A 22,918-nucleotide genomic window follows, 5' to 3' on the forward strand; every position below is an offset into this window, starting at 1 on the left:
ACTCACTTTATATGTACTGGAGCCTTTTTGTGAAATTACAAAAATTGTTCCATAAAAGTGAGGTTTCTCGAAATGTGAAAAACTGTTCCAAGATACAACATGATCATGTATCTAGAAACAAATGATCAAGTCTAATATAAACTGTATTTCATAGTCTGTGTGCTACATTATTACACTGAGGTAACAAAATTCATGGGATAGCGTTATACAGATGGCGAGAGTTTGGGTGCGGCAGTGCATAGCTGTCACTAGTACTCAAGCGATTCGTGTGAAAGGGTTTCCATCATGATTGTGGCCGTACGACGGAAATTAACAGACTCTGAAGGCGGAAAGGTACGTGGAGCTAGACACATGGGATATTCCATTTCGGAAATCGTTAGGCAATACATTGTTCCGAGATCCACAGTGTTAAGAGTGCGCCTAGAATACCAATTTCAGGCACTATCTTTCACCACCGACAACGCAGAGGTCGACGGCCTTCACTTAACGACCGAGAACAGCGACGTTTGCGTAGAGTTGTCAGTGCTAACAGACAAGCAACACTGCGTCCAATAACCACAGAAGCCAATGCGGGATGTACGGAGAACGTATCCGCTAGGACGGTGCGGCGACGTTTGGTGTTAGTGGGCTGTGGCAGCAGCCGGCGGACGCGTGTGCCTTTGCTAACAGCACGACACAGCATGCAGGGTCGTGACCAAATGGACTGGACCCTAGACCAAAGCAAAACCGTGACCTGGTCAGATGAGTCCCGATTTCATGTGGTAAGAGCTTTGGTACGGTACGTTTGGCGCAGACAGCACGAAACCATGAACACAAGTTGTCAACATGGCACTGTGCAAGCTGGTGGTCTTGTATTACATGTAATGGACTGGGTCCTCTGGTCATTGATTGGAAATGGTTATGTTCGGTTACCTATAGACCATTTACAGCTATTCCTGCACTTCCTTTTCCCAGACAACGATGGAATTTTTATCTATGACGTTGCGCAGTGTCACAAAGTCACAGTTGTTGTGCATGACTGGTTTGAAGATCATTCTGAACAGTTGGAGCGAATGATCTGGCACCCAGATCGCCCGACATGAATCCCATCGAACAGTTATGGGGCATAAAAGAGACGTAAGTTCCTGCACAGTACCCTACACCGGCAACACTTTTGTAGTTACGGACGGCCACAGAGGCAGCACAGCTGAGTATTTCTGTAGGAGACTTCCAACGATTTGCTGAGCCCATGCAGGTTCAGTTGCTGCACTACACTAGACAAAAGGAGATCCTGTGCGATATGATGAGTTATTCAATGACATTGGTCATCTCAGTGTACTCTACTGCAATACATTTAAATAGAAGATATTGTCAGCTAACAGAAGTCTCCATTTTAAAAGAGAGGAAAACTGGTAATACAGTAAAGAAACTCAGTTTATTTGAAAATATCACGTGTTTCATGCTAGAAGAGCGTCCGACGAAAGTATCGCTTAACTGTTCACACGTTATGTTACTGATTTTAAATATATACAGAACTTTACACGCCATAAAACGCTTTAATACGTCCTACAAAACTTAAATGTGTAGAACTAAAGACATTTACAATCTTATGCCTCACAGCGACAAAAACAGTAGAAGACAGTATACAATGCCGAAATCAGCTTATGACCATCTCTAGAGCGAGTTCCTTCATGCGATTCCAAAATCAGTCACTATACAGAAGTACCGACCGAAAAACATGATGTATTACTAGGTACACTACCATAGAGGTACAACACTGTCCCCTAAAACTTAACAAAGGAACCATGTAATGAGTTTATTTGAATATAGCCTAGTTCAGCACTGAATGGACAGAAAAGTAAGAAAAAGGAGAAGAACGTTCTGCAGCTATTTTCGTAAAGTAAATACAATTTTCTAAACTAAGCTTCAGTCTGCCTGAATAATCAAGACCACAATCAGTGTGCACAACCTATTTTGATTGATCGCAGTGAGATGTGGAGTTTTAATGCGAAGTACATTCAAAACTCCTGACGAAGGAACATTCCCAATGTCAATAAACGGGCTTGATAAAATTTCGTGTGTGTGTAGAGGAGGAAAAATAATTCAGTTTCGTGCCCAATTTCACTATTAGGGGCAAAACACACCACGAAAGGTAACGTTCTTGAAAACTGTATGTTCGAATTTTGTAATATTTTGAAATTTTGTCAAAAACTCCAAAACCGTTACTTAATTCTGAAAAATGAAAACTTTTGTTGGAACATAAATTAAAGAAGATTTCAAACTACATACATCGATGTGTTGATTCTGAAACACCATTTTCGAAAATAAGCTATACAACTTCCTGGCAGATTAAAACTGTGTGCCCGTCCGAGACTCGAACTCGGGACCTTTGCAAAGGTCGGGCACACAGTTTTAATCTGCCAGGAAGTTTCATATCAGCGCACACTCCGCTGCAGAGTGAAAATCTCATTGTGAAAACATCCCCCCGGCTGTGGCTAAGCCATGTCTCCGCTATATCCTTTCTTTCAGGAGTGCTAGTTCTGCAAGGTTCGCAGGAGAGCTTCTGTAAAGTTTGGAAGGTAGGAGACGAGATACTGGCAGAAGTAAAGCTGTGAATACCGGGCGTGAGTCGTGCTTCGGTGTCTCAGATGGTAGAGCACTTGCCCGCGAACGGCAAAGGTCCCGAATTCGAGTCTCGGTCGGGCACACAGTTTTAATCTGCCAGGAAGTTTCATATCGGCGCACACTCTGCTGCAGAGCGAAAATCTCATTCTGATAAGCTATACAGATTGTACTGTCACAGTGGTTTCAACATACGTTAATTAAAATATCTAAACGTTCATTGTTAATCTAGTTATTTATTGTACTTACATTTGTTTTTATTTTAAATCGTTATTTTACGTTTTACATTCATTTTTTGTGTTTCGTATACTTGGATTATGTTAACTGAAACTATTAAGTAATTCATTATTATGATACAGAATCATTCATCTTCATCTACGTGATTACTCTGCTATCCACAGTAAAGTGCCTGGCAGAGGGTTCAGTGAACCACATTCAAGCTGTCTATCTACGGTTCCACTCTCGAACGGTGCGCGGAAAAAAACGAGCACTTACATTTTTCTGTGCGAACCCTGATTCCTCTTATTTTATCGTGATGATCATTTCTCCCTATGTAGGTTGGTGGCAACAGAATGTTTTCTCAATCGGAGGAGAAAACTGGCGATTGAAATTTCATGAGAAGATCCCGTCGCAACGAAAAACGTCTTTGTTTTAATGATTGCCACTCCAATTCACGTATCATATCTATGGCACTATCTCCGCTATTTCGTGATAATACAAAACAAGCTGCCCTTCTTTGTATTTTTTCGATGTCATCCGTCAGTCCCACCTGATGAGGATCCCACACCGCACAGCAGTACTCCAGAATAGGGAGGACAAGCGTGGTCTAAGCAGTCTCTTTCGTAGACCTGTTGCACCTTCCAAGTGTTCTGCCGATGAATGGCAGTCTTTCGTTGGCTCTACCCACGACATTATCTACGTGATCGTTCGAATTTAGTTTATTCGTAATTGTAATTCCTAAGTATTTAGTTGAATTTACAGTCTTCAGGTGTAACTTACCGCGTAATCTTAATTCAGCGGATTTCTTTTAGAACTCATGTGAATAACTTCACACTTTGCTTTGTTCAGGGTCAATTGCCACTTTTCGCACCATACAGATACCTTATCTAAATAATTCTGAAATTCGTTTTGGTCATCTGATGATTTTACAAGACGTTAAATGACAGCATCACCTACAAACAATCTAAGAGGGCTACTCAGATTGTCTCCTATGTCGTTAATATAGATCAGGAACAATAGAGGGCCTATAACACTTCCTTGTGGAACGCCGGGTATTACTTCTCTATTACTCGATGACTTTTCGTCTATTACTACGAACTATAACCTTTCTGAGAGGAAATGACGAATCCAGTCGCACAACTGAGGCGATATTCCATAGGCAAGCATTTTGGTTAGAAGACGCTTGTGAGGAACGGTGTCGAAAACTTTCCGGAACTCTAAAGAGGTGGGATCAATTTGACATTCCCTGTCGATAGCACTCATTACTTCATGAGTATAAAGAGCTAGTTGTGTTTCACAAGAACGATTTTTTCCGAATCCGTGCTAACTGTGCGTCAATCAATCGTTTTCTTCGAGGTACTTCATAATGTTCGAATACAGTATATGTTCCAGATGCCTACTGCAAATCGACGTTAGTGATATGGGCCTGTAATTCAGCGGATTACTCCTACTTCCCTTTTTGGATATTGATGTGACTTGAGCAACTTTCCAGTGTTTAGTTTCGGAACTTTCTGTGAGCGAGCGGTTGTATATAATTGCTAAATATGGAGCTATTGCATCTGCATACTCTGAAAGGAACCTGACTGGTATACCATCTGGACCGGAAGCCTTGCCTTTATTAAGTAATTTAAGCTGCTTTGCTACACCGAGGATATCTACTTCTATGTTTCTCATCCTCGCAGTTGTTCTTGATTGGAATTCTGGAATATTTAATTCGTCTTCTTTGGTGAAGGAGTTTCGGAAAACCGTGTTTAATAACTCTGCTTTGGTGGCATTGTCATCAGTGACTTCACCGTTGGTATCGCGCAAGTTAATTGCGTCTTGCACTGGTGTGCTTTATGTATGACCTGAATCTCTTTGGGTCTTCTGCCAGATTTCGACAAAGAGTTTCGTTGTGGAAATTATTTCGTTTCTTCTGCGACAGGGATCTGACACGTTTTGTGTACCAATGGGTATCAGTACCATCACTTATTAATTTATGTGGTATATATCTGTCAATTGCTGTCGATACTATCCCTCTGAAATCATTCCACATATTTTCTACGGTAACACGATCAGAGTGAAGACTGTCTCTTAAAAAGAAGTTAAGAGCATTTTTATCATTTTTTTTAAATAGATATACTTTGCGTTTCTTTTTGATGGTTGTAGGTGTTACGGTATTCAGCCCAGCAGCAACTGCCTTGTGGTCGCTAATCCCTGTATTCGTCACAATACTCACTATTTGTTCAGGATTATTTGTTGGTAAGCGGTCAAGTATGCTTTCGCAATCATTGCGCTTCGAGTGGGCGTGTGAAGTAATTGTTCAAAATAATTTTCTGAGAAAGTATTCAGTACAATTTCGCATGAAGTTTATGCCTGCCACCGGCTTTAAATGTATAATTTTTTTGAGTATGGTATCTGTTTGAAATGAGACGCAGGTTTTCTTTCAACTGTTCAGCAACCATATCTTCTGAGTCGGGGGTCGGTAAAACGATTCAATTAACAGTTTAGTCCGATTGTCAAGTATTACCTCTACCCATACTATTTCGCAGGAACTATCTACTTCAATTTCACTACAAGGCAAACTACTTCTGACAGCAATAAATACTCCACCACCAACTGTATTTAATCTATCCTTTCTGTTAGATTGTTTGAAAAAATGTCGACTGAACTTATTTCTGGCTTTAGCCAGCTTTCTGTACCTATAACTATTTGAGCTTCACTGCTTTCTATTAGGGCTTAGAGCTCTGGTTCTTTCCCAACCCAGCTTCGACAATTTATAACTACAATACCGATCGTTTCTACGACTACCTTACTGTGTTTTACGTACCCCGTTTTAGACGAACGCCCTTTCTGTGGTTTCCTGATACCCATTACAATAACAGTAATATGTAAATAAATGCTTCAAACATGTTTTCTTACACCAAGCACATAAAATGAACGAAATTTCTTCACATAATATACACAACAATGAACACAATATAAAACAAAATTCAGCAGGATTTCAAATTGGCATGAGTGGCCCTCTAAATATCTCGATTTGTATCAGGCATCTTTCAGTACATTAGTAAGCCTTGGTGAACAGAACTGATTGTGTTCTGGTGACTGCAGCTTGATTATATTGTTTCTCAAACCAAGACTGGCATAATAATCATCTAGCAGAACTGGATCTGAAAATATTCTCACTGAGTTCTTTCAACATCAAAAGCCCTATACACTACTGGTCATTAAAATTGCTACACCAAGCAATGCAGATGGTAAACGGGTATTCATTCGACAAATATATTATACTAGAACTGACATGTCATTACATTTTCACGCAATTTGGGTGCATAGAGAGAAATCAGTACCCAGAACAACCACCTCTGGCCGTAATAACGGCCTTGATAAGCCTGGGCATTGAGTCAAACAGAGATTGGATGATGTGTACAGGTACAGCTGCCCATGCAGCTTCAACACGATACCACAGTTCATCAAGAGTACGGACTGGCGTATTTCGACGAACCAGGTGCTCGGCCACCATTGACCAGACGTTTTCAATTGGTGAGAGATCTGGAGAATGTGCTGGCCAGGGCAGCAGTCGAACATTTTCTGTATACAGAAAGGCCCGTACAGTACCTGCAACATGCGGTCGTGCATTATCCTGCTGAAATGTAGGGTTTCGCAGGGATCAAATGAAGGGTAGAGCCACGGGTCGTAACACATCTGAAACGTAACGTCCACTGTTCAAAGTGCCGTCAGTGCGAACAAGAGGTGACCGAGACGTATAACCAATGGCACCCCATACCATCACGCCGGGTGACACGCCAGTATGACGATGACAAATACACGATTCCAATGTGCGTTCACCGCGATGTCTCCAAACACGGATGCGACCATCATGATGCTGTAAACAGAACCTGGATTGATCAGAAAAAAATGACGTTTTGCCATTCGTGCACCCAGGTTCGTCGTTGAGTACACCATCGCAGGCGCTCCTGTCTGTGATGCAGCGCCAAGAGTAACCGCAGCCATGGTCTCCGAGCTGATAGTCCGTCGTAGAACTGTTCGTGCATATGGTTGTGGTCTTGCAAACGTCCCCATCTGTTGACCCAGGGATCGAGACGTGGCTGCACGATCCGTTACAGCCATGCGGATAAGATGCCTGTCATCTCGACTGCTAGTGATACGAGGCCGTTGGAATCCAGCATGGGGTTCCGTATTACCCTCCTGAACCCACCGATTCCATATTCTGCTAACATTCATTGGATCTCGACCAAAGCGAGCAGCAATGGCGCGATACGATAACCACAATCGCGATAGGCCACAATCCGACCTTTATCAAAGTCGTAAACGTGATGGTACGCATTTCTCCTCCTTACACGAGGCATCACAACAACGTTTCAGGAGGCAACGCCGGTCAACTGCTGTTTGTGTATGAGAAATCGGTTGGAAACTTTCCTCATGTCAGCTCGTAGTAGGTGTCGTCACCGGCGCCAACTTTGTGTGAATACTCTGAAAAGCTAATCATTTGCATATCACAGCATCTTCTTCCTGTCGGTTAAATTTCGCGTCTGTAGCACGTCATCTCCGTGGTGTAGCAATTTTAATGGCCAGTAGTGTATATCTCCCCACTGTAAGTGTGCGCTTTGGGATCACCAGATGAACAAGTTCCGTGCCCTGTGAATGTTCCCAATCTGGGAGAGATCCGGCCACCTTTGCTGGCCACGGTAGCGTTTGGCTTGGACGAGGACAAGCAGTTGAAACTCTCGCCATGTCCAAGCAGACATTATCTTGCTGAAACGTAACCCCAAAAGCGCTTGTCGTGAAGGGCAACAAAACGGGTCGTAGAGTATCGTCGACGTACCGCTGTGCTGTGAGGCTGCCACAGGTGACAACCAAAGTGGTCCTGTTGTATTAAGAAATGCAACCCCAGACCATCACTCCTGGCTGTCGGGCCACGTGGCAGGCGACGGGTTGGTGTCCCACTGCTGTCCGGGGCGTCACCAGAAACGTCTTCGATGGTCATCAAGGCTCAATTCCAAGACATCAGCACTGAACACAATTCTGCTAGAACCAGTTGGATTGCAGACCGAGGACATCTCTGGAGACGCGCCGGACGACGATGGGATAACAACCTGACTGTCGCCTGCCATGCCGCCTGAGAACCAGGAGTCCAGGAGTAATGGTCTGGGGTACCATTTCTATTCGCAGCAGGACGCATTTAGGCCCGTTTTGTTGCCCTCCATGACAAACCATCAAGAGCTTACATTTCAGCAAGATAATGCCCGCTCACAAACGGCAACAGTTTCTACTGGTTGTCTTCGTGCTTCCCAAACCTTAACTCGGCTAGCAAGATCGCCGGATCTCTCCCCAATCGAGTACGTTTGGAGAATTATGGGCACGGCGCCTCCCCGAGCTCGGAGTTTTGACAATGTAACGCGCCAACCGGACAGAATTTGGCATAATATCCCTCGAGAAGACATCCAACAACTCTGTCAGGCATTGCCAAACCGGATAACAGCTTGGATAAGGGCCAGAGGTGGACCAACGTGTTTGCTCAGTTTGTGAACCTCTTTCTCTTGAATAAATCATCAAATTTTTCTGAAATTGTATTCATTTGTTTTTCTGTACATGTACATCGCGTCTACCGATTTCCGTACCGTTGAGATAATTTCTCCGTGGTGCGGGTTTCTTTTTGTCGTAGAGTGTATAGTGGAGATAAGCGGTAAATAGTTGGCAGAATCAGCACGGAATACTTTAATGGATTCCAAAAGGTATAAAATACCAACTAACTGACTAGAATGAATCTGAAATATTTAAGAAAATTGTACTTACACTCTTGTATCTGCATGTATTGCAATTTCACACGTAATTTTGCTTTCCCATAGAATGCCATCACCGCTGATTTTCCGTTTGATATTTGATGCTGCTGTAAGTAACTTTCACTGTTTCTGGCAGACAAACGCAATCAGTCGCAATAAAAAAACAGGTTGTGTGCCAGTACCTTCAACTACACAGAAATTTCCGAAGTAGATCATGAATAATATTAGTGAACTGATGGAATCATCCTTTGCATATTTGTTAACTTGTTGTGAAATTGAGAGCTCATAAGAATATTTATTTTCTGAAAAATGCCACATTGTGTAAGAGAAGACCATTTTTTTATTTGCCAACACAAGATTCGGCACCGTCTATTCTATCTACTCACTGAAAAAATATTTCGGTTTTTTCGTTTCTGTAAAAATCTGCTTTGTAATTAACAGCATCGCTAGACTAGAGCATATTCAGAGGCATGAAGGAATCGTCAGTTTGGTTACGGTGGAGGAGGAAGGGAGGTAAAAATTATAGAATGAGACCGAGAGATGAATATAGTAAGCAGGTTCAAACGCATGTAAGATGCTGTAGTTATTCGGAGACGAACAGGTTTGTACAGGATAGAGAAGCGTGGAGAGCTGCACCAAACCAGTCTTCGGACTGAAGACCACAACAACAACTAATTAATAACTGAGTCGGTGAATTGAAAAAGGCGTCATGTCAAAGAAGTAAATTTTCCAAGAGAAACAAAAAATAGTTTTAGTACCGTACGCAGCAGGTTTAAGCACGGTGTCATGGAGTTGTTATGTAGCAGTTGGCCCCAGAGTGAAATAGTACACAATATTACGATGCGCTTTCGCCATCAAGTGTGGTCAATAATTCAGTCAGAGTGTACTGGAGATGGCCCATTTCGAACCTGATAATATGGATAAGGCAGCTAGCGTTCTGTTTGCAGCAGAACGGTTGTGTTCATGTTATTCTTAGTCGTTATAGTAATACGAGAGTGTGTCATGAGCATGTAAGTTTATTCATAAAGTTGCCAAAATACAGTCAAATTATAGAAAAGCAGGCAATGGTGGCCATCCTTCGCTGGCCACTGACAGGTACTGTTATAAATGATTTCCGCTCGTTGGGTGTGTTGCAGAATTTTCTTTACATCTGTTCTTTTTTTATTGGAACAGGTCCACAATAGGCTTGTTTATCTGGACATGGCCCATTCTCTAACTCAACAAACGAACACTTCTTTTGATGGGATGCGACTCCTTGTTACACCAAACGATGCATACAAACATAAAGATCTGTTATCGCCGGTAAGCGTAACATGTGAAAAAGTGGACATGCCCTATTTTCCAAGGCACCCATTCAACTGTAATTTGGGTCAGTGGTAATGTGCCATATGACAGATCCAAAGGTATCTCGTTCGCCGAACTGCACAATAACTGGGTGTCCACGTTCAAATGTAACCCCCCCCACTCAATAACTGAATATTGTGGTGTTGAAACCAACCTTCGGACGACCACAGATTTATCTTCTTCAGTTCTTTTACAAACATATTAGCTGCAGTGCCCGACGTTGGCCCGTCATACAAAGTGACGCCCTGTACTCATGGCGAATGCAAGCCACAGGGGAAACTGGAATCGCTTTAAATCGAAGGACATATTTGAATCACTGGGTGTCAACGGGATGCTTCCTGTCGTGACTTTTACAAATGTACACCAATTTCAAGCCATAAGTTTAGTATTAACAATTACATCATAGATTATGCTTTGATTCCTTTTTAAATTACAAAGTAAAGTAATATATGTGGAATGCATAATGGACCCAAAATCTTACTGTAAAATATATACTTGTATCATTTCAGTACACTTAATTTTCTACAAGAAGTATTTTGACTGTAAAAAATGTGCATATGCTTAATGAAAAAAGATTTCACATATTTATTTATATTTTTTACAATTTAAATACATATTTACAGTCAGCCGGCGGTGGAGGGGGGGGGGGCGTTATTACTCAAAAAGATATACTGATTTAGGAGTTTCTACATTGGAAGCAGAGAGACTTTCCTTTCACGAAAACATAATGAAAGCGTATTTACAGTCAGCAAACGTATAATTATACCAAACTCGAATAAAACTGTGAAATAAAATATCTCAAAGCTTGGTAGTACACAATGTTAGATTACGAAATCTTATGTAGTCAGTGATCTTCCTCTTGTCTGGAAGGTAAAGTGTGCAAAATTTCATCAAGATTGGAATAAAACCTTAGATTTGTACAGACAAGGAATTAAACGCACAATCTTCTTTATATAGGCATGTATAGATAGATCGCATGTAAGAATATCTTGCCAAAATGGGCTAAATTACATCCGTTGTCAGTGTTTCTAATTTTATTTTACTTTTTGCATCCTGTTAACTATAACAATGTGAAAAAATAAGACGGTGCAATCGCACAGCGTATCTCCTTCAATTTAGAGTGTGCTTAATTTGTTGCCTCAGTGCTGTATCTGCATCGAAACTGTATGGCACTTCTTTTCACTCCGGTGCCAACTGCTGTATCTGCAACGAAACTGTATGGCACTTCTTTTCTCTGTGGTGCCTACTGCGAAATAAAAGAATACTTTGTTCAGTTCTGGCATTTAAGTCTTAAAGTATATGTGTGTTACTACAGCAAAATGTATGCAGGCGACTCCGTGGCGCAACGGTAGCGCGTCTGACTCCAGATCAGAAGGTTGCGTGTTCAAATCACGTCGGGGTCAAATTATTTTTATTTTTTCGAGTGTATTGCAGGATATACAATGAGAAACGACGGGAACTTTGTATGTAATAGCCGAAGAAACGAAGAGTAAGATGTACCGTTACTTCGACAATGGCGTTGGCCGTGGCATCGATCATGTTTCTTTCAAAGGAAGCATTCATACATTCACCTTCAACGATTTCGGGAAATCTCGGGAAATTCAAATCAGAAATGTCGGAAGATAATTTGAATTCTGTTCCTCAAGAACGCTAATCTACTTCTCTGACCATGACTTTTATCAAACTGAAATGTATGTACAGTGGACGAAACATACACCGTATCAGTAATATCTAAATAATCCAATGTAGCCGTAAGACATTTATTGCTAGATTTCTCTTTGTAAGAATTAGGGTAGGCGATTAAAAAGCGAAATTGATATACAATATAGCGGATAGTAGTAAAACCAGAAACAGGTACCATACGTTTGGATGTGTACTTGTACCTCTCTAAGTACAAGTTATCTGAATTTTCGAATAAATCTGCATAACTATCTCAGTCATCTTTAGTACTTGAACAGTCAGTTTCAAAAAGTCTGATGGCAGTCTTTAATTAACATCATGATGTGAAATTGAAACTTGTCAATCATTTATAATAGCGTTCACTTAATCTGTTTCGTAGAAAACAAACGCTCAATGATTTGTAATTATTCGATTTCAGTTCGCATTCCGATATTCAGCGCATCTATTTTGCGCTGTTTATCGCCTTACTTCGAGATTTCAATCATTATCTTAATTTCATAAATATAGGAAGGGAACGTTATGTGTACACGCTTTGTATTATTTCTTAATGATAGATCTTTTTTTAAGATACTTCACGTATTATGCTTGTCAAAATGGCAAAACTGCCTTGCACTGCCATCTAGCGACAGTAGCCACTACCAGTGCGGCAGTGCCATCTGGTAATGAAACGCTCAATCCTAGCTGTTGCTGACCGTTAAGATACTGCGCGAAATCCGTGATGTAGCGTTCGTGCTGCTATTAGAGTATTTCGGGCTCATTGTGGGTAGTTCTGCGCATTGCATTCATCACTTATAACTTCGTGTTTGTAATCTGGACACGTTGGGGAAAATAATCAATTAAGACTATGCTAACCAATGTGCTACGACTCAAGAACTGCCATACGAGAAACGATGTTAATGGAGAGCCTGTAGCTTGGCAGTCGTAAGTAGCTCGGTACGGGCTTTTGTCAAAGTTTCGAGAACATACCTTCACCGAAGAGTCAAGCAGTATATTGCTCCCTCCTACGTATATCTCGCGAAGAGACCATGAGGATAAAATCAGAGAGATTAGAGCCCACACAGAGGCATACCGACAATCCTTCTTTCCACGAACAATACGAGACTCGAATAGAAGGGAGAACCGATAGAGGTACTGAAGGTACCCTCCGCCACACACCGTCAGGTGGCTTGCGGAGTATGGATGTAGATGTAGAATGCGTTGGGACCTGCCAGCAAGGTCTTGGGGCACATGATTTTCGAATTTATGATTTTGGGGGGAGTTGCTACTCACCATATAGCGCAGATGCTGAGTCGCGATAGACACAATAAGAAGATTCACACAATCATAGTTTCCGGCCATTAAGGCCTTTGTCAGCAGTAGACACACAGGTTTTCGGTTACATTACTCTTTTCAACGCCAGTTTAATAGGGCTGTCAAAACCGCTCAAAAAAGCTGGTTTATGAAATAACCGATTTTCAGTTTTTTATTCATATTATTTCGTGCAATAAGCGTAGAAATCGAACAAAGAATTAAAAATTTTTACTTCCTCAGTTTAAAGACACGTAGAATCCAAATAAAAAATTAAGTACGCAAATAAAAAACTTGTCCGTTCACCGTTAGCCACTTTTCTCGAAAAGTGATCAGTGGTTGACTATTACGAAAATCGTCAGTATTCTCCTATTAATTCTAATTTTTGAAACTCTTCTCAAAAATCGTGTTATAATCGGCCACTATTTGGACGTTACGAGTCGTTAGTGCTAAATAATGAAAACTAAGATTGAAGAAGTATATTTTTCGTGTTAATTTGTTCGTTTTCAAGGGCTAAAAGCAGACAAAGGTATGTTATGTAGACCCAGGCAGCAGATTTTCATCGTAATTATGAATTAAATGTTACGTCTCAAGTTTCCTCTTTAGATTATGTCACAAGTTTGTTGTGGGTCTTGCACATCGTATGTACACGCGTACCATCTACAAAACAATGAAACGAGATCGCCAGTGCACAATGTCTGGACGTTCTAACAACACAGTCCTCTTGTTTTCCACCTTACGCCATATGAATCCCATAGACAAAAGTACTTTTCTCGGCGAGACAATACTCCGCTTCCAGCCTATTTTGTCGTGCAAAACTGGAAGCAGTGTTCTCAGGCTCGGCACAATCTTCCGCACTGAATAAAATTCCGCTATCGTGTCGCGAATGACACGCTGGCTGAAATCATCGATCACTACTTCGATTTCTCCACTTCTTTTCCTAAGATAAAAGAGAGAGAAAGATTTATAAGAAAATGCCTTCTGCACTGCATGCATATTTTTGAATTTGGAAATGTACTGTAATATGAATGTGTTTCGAAATAATATAGTAACCAGTGGTGTTTCCATACAAAGCAATACAGTAGCAAGGAAAAATGAAATATAAGTTAATTCGGTCGAAATAGGGGGCTCCTTCAAAGCGATCGCGGACAAAATATCTGAAATGGAAAATCACCTTTTCTTGCCAGGCGTTTGTGGTGATACGCCAGGATGGTTCTTGCATGCATTGTTTGTGTATGTAGCAGCTCTCACTTAAGATTTGTAAATGGGGTGAAGCAATTTTTTCTGCTCGCTTTCCCTTTCGCAGCATTCAATCACACGCAATATAATGACATAATACTGCAGTATAATTACATAATACTGGTTTCCTTCTAACCGTAGGCCTACCGGTAGGTGTTGTTGGCGACTCCCGAGATGGGCCAGCAACTGCCTCTTCACTCATTTTGATAATGTTTAGCACAACTGCACAATAAAAACACGCAGAACAGTACAGCGCAAAACAATAACGAAGCAGACGACAATGGCTACCTTGTACAACACATTCAGCTACGTAATGTTGGCAGCAGTCGAAACTGCGTGCCTTCCGAAGTCTCCCGACTTCTACCGATTCAGGACTAGGGAGAGGTCTGCCATCTAAAAGTTTACACACTGTAGTAGACCAAGCCACATAGTAACAGATACTTTAATGTCTCAGCAATGCAGTATCAATTCTTATGTCATTTGTTAATAACCCGTTTCTGTTAGCATTGTTATTAAAATAGCACTGATCGCTTTGCCCAGTTTCTATAATAACGCGGTGTTTCAAAGCAATGAAAATATCACGAATAAAAATTACTTGTTCTCTAACGAAGGTTTATTTAAAAACGAAATATTTTAGCAGTGCTTCTATGGCTAACTGTTATTTCGGTTTATTTACCCCGGTATTAGTAACAATACAAAAACACGTGTTGTAACCGAGACCAAACAAATACCGAAAAATATCGGCTATTCAGAACTAAAATACTGGTATATGTTTTAACTGGTAGGTTTTTCCCACCCCTAACTTGCAGCTACACAGATGTTCAGCAGCAGTACTAATATTATCTGAATTGAATATCAGCAGACTTCAATGAGCCAATTATACTGACATAACTCGTGATGAATGTCTATTATTTGAAACGATAGCTTAACCAGCTATCGAATGCAAAGCTAACCAAACAGATAGCACATCACAAGTTTTTCTGAAGTTACTCACAAACGCGAGGGAAGAGCGGCAGTTAAGTTCGGCACAAAATGAGATGAAACTGGAATACTACAACTTCGGAAAGTAGTACAAAATCGTGAAATACGTTTCTCGGGCGAGAACGAATGCATTTTACTAACAAGAACAGATGCAAAAAATCGAGATCACACCAAGAAATCGAGAATCCGTAAATCGTCTGAATATAATTGGATACATGACAGTTTTAAGCAGTTATTCTCTAACAGAAATAATTAATTTTCTATTTTTGATTCAGTTAAAAAGGAAACAGCTTCAAGAAAATTATCTTGGAATATAGGAGGTTGCTCTGCACACGAGATATCACCTGAATGTCACGATAATAGATTTTAATAAGCGAGCGATGTTATTTCAAACGATTACTGACAAATGTACAGTTTACATATGTACAGTTAACATGCTGTCCTACAACTACTCAGAGAAGCAAGTGAGATGAAACCGGTGTGCGAAATCCTGTGCCATGGGCAACTTAGTAAGACAGGCCAAAATTGTGAAATTCATTGCACAGGCGTGTACGAACGTATTCTTTTGACAAGAAATGATGGAAAGAAATCAAGATAGCACGAATACGAAGACTGATATACGTTTGAAGAATTCGGAAATCGTGGAAACATAATTCGATATATCACGACAGTTATTTTCATGTAGAACAGAAATATATATTCTCTATCTTTCTAGTTTCATAGCATGAAAACTGAAACAACACCAAGACAGTTACCTCGGGAACTAGGTTCTCCTGTAGTTTAGATCAGACGACTGAGTACTTCCTTTCAGATGAAAATCCAGGACTGCCATTTTGTCACATTGCTTCGATCAACACTTTGTTTGTTCTGAATTTCATAACGATTTTTCAAAACTTGACCTTTGTTCCAGGTGGTAGCTCAAAGAGCACGGATGTAGAACTGGCATCCGTGAGAATTCCGTTAAGCATGCCTCGTCCACAAACACAAACTTGTTTGTTGTTGGCTACAATGCTAGCTCTGTTGTTGCACTGGAATATCTGCGGTTTCAGTCGTAATGAACCAAAGACAATGCGTGTCGGATACTTCGACCATAAATATAATAGACTGGCCCTGACGTCATTTTCGTGGCTCCAACATCTCTGGGCTGAAGTCACGTGAATGTTGGCAAAACATGGTTGTTTCGTGTTGCGCTTATGGCTGTACTCAGCGTTTTGTCGGGGAAATGGCATTACATTTCACGTGTAACTGTTTCTATGATAGTGCAGATGCGTTTATTGAAATCTGCTGAAGTGACTTTTATATGTTTTTTACACTTGAAATAGAGTATCACGTAAATTAAAGTGCTGAAAGTGATGCCTGTAAAGTCAGACTCATATTACATTTTGGAAAGTATCTGTGATAATTCGGTTACAGAAGTAAGTATAATCGTTTCTCGTCCCTACTCATAGGTTCCGTAAGGATGAAAACCGAAGGCAGCTTTGAATACAGGCCCTGAAACGGAAAAACTTTAAGCCGTTTGCACATACGCGCCTTGCTCGAAGCACTTCGCGGAGAAGTGTTTTGATAGGTTAGTTATTATTTACAATGTATATCTATAATTTGTATTTACAGTGTCTGTCATTTTTAAACCTAGGCTCCAAAATTATTTTCTGAAACTGCAAAGTCTCACCTTTCATCTAAAATATCATTTTTTTTAAACTGATAGTTTAAACTTTTGTGAAAATAGTGGGAACTGAACCTTTGAAGTGCACCTAAAATTGATACTCTAAAATGGACCTGCTCCTAAAGTAAACAATTTTGACACCTATAGCTGACATAATTCCCATAGCCCATTTTCTTTTATAAGTGACTAGAGCTCGAAACGTAGCGAATACAATGTTTAAAGTTTTGACACGAGCCCACTCTTACTGTTTAAAAGAATTTTAACGACATTTTACTATAATTGATAGTTTATAGTAATTTCGTCCCGCTGCCCACCAGAGTAGCGTTCGATGTATTTGTTAGATTTTATAAATGGTACTTTGAACAAATCCAGGTCAAATGTAGTTCTGGCATAATTTTTCACAAATAAAAAAGTAGTTTTTGTTGGAAGCGTTTGGCAGTCAATTGAGAAATGTGGGGAAAATCCGATACAAACATAGGATGGCAGACCGCTGATTTGAAATCCCGCCACGTTTAGCCAACAGTCACGTGGTTTATGTTGGAGCCACACTAGCCCCATAGCTTCTGCACAGCAAGGCCAGTCTACTAATATCTATGGTCGAAGGTCGGATACATACAGTAAGAATATCTGTTGAGTAAGCATTCAGGAGTGCAGAACAGAATTTTTCGCCATCAAACCCACATTGTGACGCGACATAGCGCAGCGCAAGGGTTGCCCGTACACGTTCTTCAGGTTTTCAGTGTCATTACATCGGTCTTACAGGCATATCGTGTTCGTAAATACCGTGATTTAGTGCACGGGTTTCATAAATGGTCTAACAATTCGTAATTTACATATATGAAGATACATACGCAAGGGAATTCCGCTTGCTTGCGACAAGTGTAACATCTCAAATGGCACTATTGTATTTTATTTTATAATAAAAGAAGGGATAAAGGGATAAAGAAGGGATAAAGAAGGATAATAAAAGAAGGGATATCCACCACCATTTTTAGATCTTACCATCTCTTCACTTCTTCGCATCCAGGCAAAGCAGGGATTTATTTTTGTAACGAATGTGACATTCATTTTGGGTTCAATATATCCTCTCGTCACCTGCAATAAAAGAATTAACAGGAAATTTTTCTTTTCATATCTTCCAGCAAAGTATTAAAAAAACATGACAAGAATGCAAATGAAATATTTTTTGATGATTTATTAAGGCATAAATGGAGATCCAAGTATGTGGACTCAAATCTCACTTATCGTGAAAATGTACTAGTCTTTGCTTTGCATTCTCTTTCCCCTTTCTTCAATGAAACATTTTATTCTGCAATATATAAGTATATTTTATTTGAAGCAATAAACTGTATATGCTAATCCACACAGAAAATACGATTCGTACAGTTAATATTTTTGAAATACCTGCTTTCCAATTCATGTTCTTGTTGGTGGTCTAAAACAGCTTCACAATTGCAAGGAAATTATAATCATACAATAACTTATGGCAAGTAATAATTTAGAACTGCAAGGTTTCCTACATTGTGAGGCATTCATTGCCTGAACAAATTTTGGTAGTTGGCCAACATTTTAAAACTTAAATTCTGAAATTAGTTGTAACACAGATCTTCTTCGCTTTTTATTTACGTTTTCTGCACCATAACATCTTCACAGTCAGAGGAATTTACTGTAAAAAGACGTCCCCTTCTCCTAGCTACCGACACGACATCTTGACGTTCTTATTGTGTACCTCTTAGTTTCATCAGGTTCAGCAGCACTATCTTCAGCGGAAGACGAGAATTCGACATCCTCCGTATAAGATAATTCTGCATTGCTTTCATTAAAAAGAGATTCTAATTGCTCATCAGTTAATATTTCATCCAGCTCTGTAGAGTGTAGAAATAACAGTTGTTTCAGTATTCCATTATCAAAGAGTAAATTGAAATTAGAAAATTGCATTATGACTCGACATCCACGTACGAGGACCTGCAAGAAAAGAGTTATTTTATAGTAAGGAACAAAATTCATACAAATATGAACTAGTTCTCAACATAAAAAACACCGAGTCTCAGTCAGATATTTAGGCACAATAGTTATTTACATAGCTCTTTTATTTGTAGAAGTAATCATTTTCTGCACATGACAGGCTGTAAGCTGATACACGAATCGTAGCTTGAGAGGTGCTGCGGCCTGCTTTTAAAAATAAGTCCACATTCGCGGACCATCAGTCTATAAGCGGGACGGAGAAAAAAGGTCATGAACATAGGTCCACATGGGAACGAAGGGGATATTGTGCAGACTGAAATTTTTTGTGGAATCTGAATTATTTAGTGCATACTATGTGGAATAGGTTTCTTTTACGAATTCTCCATGGAATGTTGGTCATAGCTAGTTCTGTTCGTTTCAGTTACTTCATAATGACGCTTCAATAATTTGTGTAGTAAACCCATAATCCGCCTTTGGATTCTGACAGTGTCTGTTAGCTTGAGATGAAGATTCAGTAAGTCTCTATTCATGGCTAAAACATAGACAAATATTTTATCTGTGTACCAAGATAACTGGAAATTTCCTATGAAGGTTTATCGAAAAATGAAAACTAAGCAGTTTATATGAAGATTGCATTTACACAGTAATGACGCTGTTCAAAATAGTGCTCAACCGTATTTTACTGGGACCGTCATTTTAGCTGCCACAAATGGTTGCACTCCTGTACTTATCACTGCAAACTCGTACTAATGTGTAAATTGGCTATTTTGTGTTTCGAATTTGAAATTTTTCCTACAAAACCCGATTGCTTTAAGAGCCGAAGGTTACACGATCATTGTCAGAAGTAGTGCTTTTCTGTGGCGAATGTTAAGACTGGTCACAACGTTCACAAAAGCGACTGATGTTGCCATTTATTCTTCATATCATCTGAGCTGCGGAATAGACATAAATAATTGCAGAGGACACCTTCGTTTGCATGGCCATCTTCCGCAGCCGCTGTTAAAATCAGTTACTATTGGTTATCCGTCTTGAGCTTAATGCAATTTAATTAAAGAGAATTGCACCAGACGCGTTCGCTTTTATTTATAAAGCGCCTTCCATGGTTATTCTGCAAATTCGATAGATACGTTTGAATATTTTTGGTTGCCTTAGGTTAAAAGCAGCGTTTTGGTTATGAAGTCGGTGTGCAGATTACTTACGGTGTTTGTTTTCATACTCTGCCTCTTCCCTCCTTGCTAGCAGCGGTTGACGTCGGAAGACTTTGATTCACATATGGACTTGGCAGTTTTTACCGTTCTACAGGACTTCTTGCGCTGCATTATTTACATTTCACTTTTGTAAACTGTTTCTCGTTTCTCAGTCTGCACAGCAACAGTGTTTATGTCTGTTCGTTTGTTTTCGTTCACGTTGTGAGTGTTGCTAACCTGTGAAACTACTTTGTGTGTGTGTGTGTGTGTGTGTGTGTGTGTGTGTGTGGTACAGAGAGAGAGAGAGAGAGAGTATGTAAAAGAACACCGTAAGTAATTTTCACATCAACTTTATTAACAAAACGCTGTTTTTAATCTAAAACAACCAAATATGTACAAATGTATGTATCCTATTTGCAGAATAACCACGGAAGATGCTTTATAAATAAAAGCCAAGCGCATCTGGTGTAATTATCGTTGAAGTAGGCTCAAGATGGATAACCAATAGTAACTGATTCCAGAGGAGCCTATGACCTGGCCACACATATTCCTACAGAGATCACCGATGGAGAAATTCAACGGTTTGCTGTTTAGCACTCTGAAGCGCCAAAGAAAATGGTACAGGCATGCGTATTCAAACACAGAGATATGTAAACAGGAATAAGACGGCGCAGCGGTCGACAGTGCCTATATAACACAATAAGTTCAAATGGCTCTGAGCACTATGCGACTTAACTGCTGAGATCATCAGTCGCCTAGAACTCAGAACTAATTAAACCTAACTAACCTAAGGACATCACACACATCCATGCCCGAGGCAGGATTCGAACCTGCGACCGTAGCGGTCGGTCGGCTCCAGACTGTAGCGCCTAGAACCGCACGGCCACTCCGGCCGGGAACACAATAAGTGTCTGACGCACTTGTTAGATCGATTACTGCAGCTAAGATGACAGGTTATTTAGACTTAAGTGACTTTGAACGTGGTGTTATAGTCGGCGCACGAGTGATGAGTCACAGCATCTCCGAGGTAGCGATAAAGTGGGGATTCTCCCGTGGGACCATTTCACGTGTGTACCGTGAATATCAGGAATCCGGTAAAACATCAAATCTCCGACGTCACTGCGGCCGAAAAAAGATCTTGCAAGAACGGGACCAACGACGACTGAACGACAACGTGACAGAAGTGCAACCCTTCCACAAATTGCTACAGATTTCAACGCTGGGCCGTCAACAAGTGTCAGCGTGCGAACCATTCAATGAAACATCATCGACATGGATTTTCGGAGCTGAAGGCCCACTCGTGTACCCTTGATGACTGCACGAGACAAAGCTTTACGCCTCGCCTGGGCCCGTCAACAGCGGTATTAGACAGTTGATGATTGGAAACATGTTTCCTGGTTGGAGGAGTCTCGTTTCAAATGTATCGAGTGGATGGACGTGAATGGGTGTGGAGATACCTCATGAATCCATGGACCCTGCATGTCAGCAAGGGACTGTTTAAGCTCGTGGAGGCTCTAATCGTGTGAGACGTGTGTAGTTGGAGAGATATGGAACCCCAGACACGTCCAGATACGACTCTGACAGGTGACACGTACGTAAGCATCCTGTCTGGTCACTTGCATCCATTCATATACATTGTGCATTCCGATGGACTTGGGAAATTCCAGCAGGACAGTGCGACACCCCACACTTCCGGAATTGCTACACAGTGGCTCCGGGAACACTCTTGGGAGAAGTTTAAACACTTCCGCTGGCCACCAAACTCCCCAGACATGAACATTATTGAGCCTGTCTGGGATGTCTTGCAACGTGCTGTTCAGAAGAGATCTCCACTCCCTCGTATTCTTACGGATATTACGGACAGCCCTGCAGGATTCATGGTGTCAATTCCCTCCAGCAGTACAAACATTTGTCGAATCCATGCCACGTATTGTTGGGGCCCTTCTGCGTGCTAGGGGGCGCCCTACACGGTATTAGGCAGCCTGACCAAAAGTGTCCAGAGACTCCTACGCGATGTAGAATTGATACGGGAGGCGGATCTGCCGATGTGAAAAGAGGCGGTAAGTATTGGCATGTCAGTAGAAGAGCAGAATGCGTCGTTGAGGACAGCTTACTGACTTCACTGAACGTCACCTGAGTAACAAATCCCAACAGGCACATTTCTGGGAAGTGGCAACGTAAAGGACGAATCACAGCTGCAACAAGATCAGGGAGACCTCGTGTAAGGACGGACAGAGACTGTCGACCATTACAGAGCGTGGTTGCCTGAAATGAATGACTTGGATGCTATCAGTAATCCAGCTGATACAATGACTGGGCATAGGGAGTTGGAAAGAATGTTGGAGCACCTCCTCATGAGCCACACATTTCAGGAATCAATGCTGAGAGGCGCTGGAGGCGGTGTAAAGAGGGACGCCAGTGGACAGAGGATGGCTGGAAACGGGTGCTCTGGATTGCTGAATCACGCTGTACCCTGTGACAATCCTACGGAAGGATTTCAGTTCAGCAAATGTCTGAAGAACATTACGTGTCATCATGTGTAGTGCCAAAAATGTGAAAAACATACATTTTAAAACGTCCCCTCAGAAAAACTATAAATGACTGTGCTTAAACTGACACACAATATTTTTTAGCGCAACGCAATCTGACTTTCAATAATCTCTACAAAAGAAAGGCCCTGACTAACATTAACCTATATCTTTCACAAATCACTTACCTCACAAAAATCTTCGTTACTCGAACTACTGCAATACAGCGAGCGCCACTACTGCCAGCTAAATAAAAGATTAAAACTACTGAAGGCACTAACTACTGATAGGCATAGTTAGCAAATGAAAGATTTTGATAGAGAACAAACAAAGTATTTACCTTAATAGTGTTCAAAAGTCATAATGTATATAGCAGTTCATGACATCCATTCTTACAAATGTACTGTTTCTGATGGACACACGTCCAGATCATCCGCTCTC

General features: G+C 40.9%; 1 protein-coding gene and 1 non-coding gene across 2 annotated transcripts in view; both read left to right on the forward strand.

Moving 5' to 3' along the window:
• LOC126109661 (nascent polypeptide-associated complex subunit alpha, muscle-specific form-like) overlaps positions 1–22,918 on the forward strand; it is a 232,183-nt gene that overhangs the window by 191,680 nt on the left and 17,585 nt on the right. The gene's annotated exons all lie outside the window — the stretch shown is intronic.
• On the forward strand, positions 11,279–11,350 carry Trnaw-cca (transfer RNA tryptophan (anticodon CCA)). The gene has a single exon. It is a non-coding gene; the product is annotated as a tRNA-Trp (tRNA).

This window comes from Schistocerca cancellata, chromosome 12, assembly GCF_023864275.1.
Source record: "Schistocerca cancellata isolate TAMUIC-IGC-003103 chromosome 12, iqSchCanc2.1, whole genome shotgun sequence".
Lineage (NCBI taxonomy): Eukaryota > Metazoa > Arthropoda > Insecta > Orthoptera > Acrididae > Schistocerca > Schistocerca cancellata.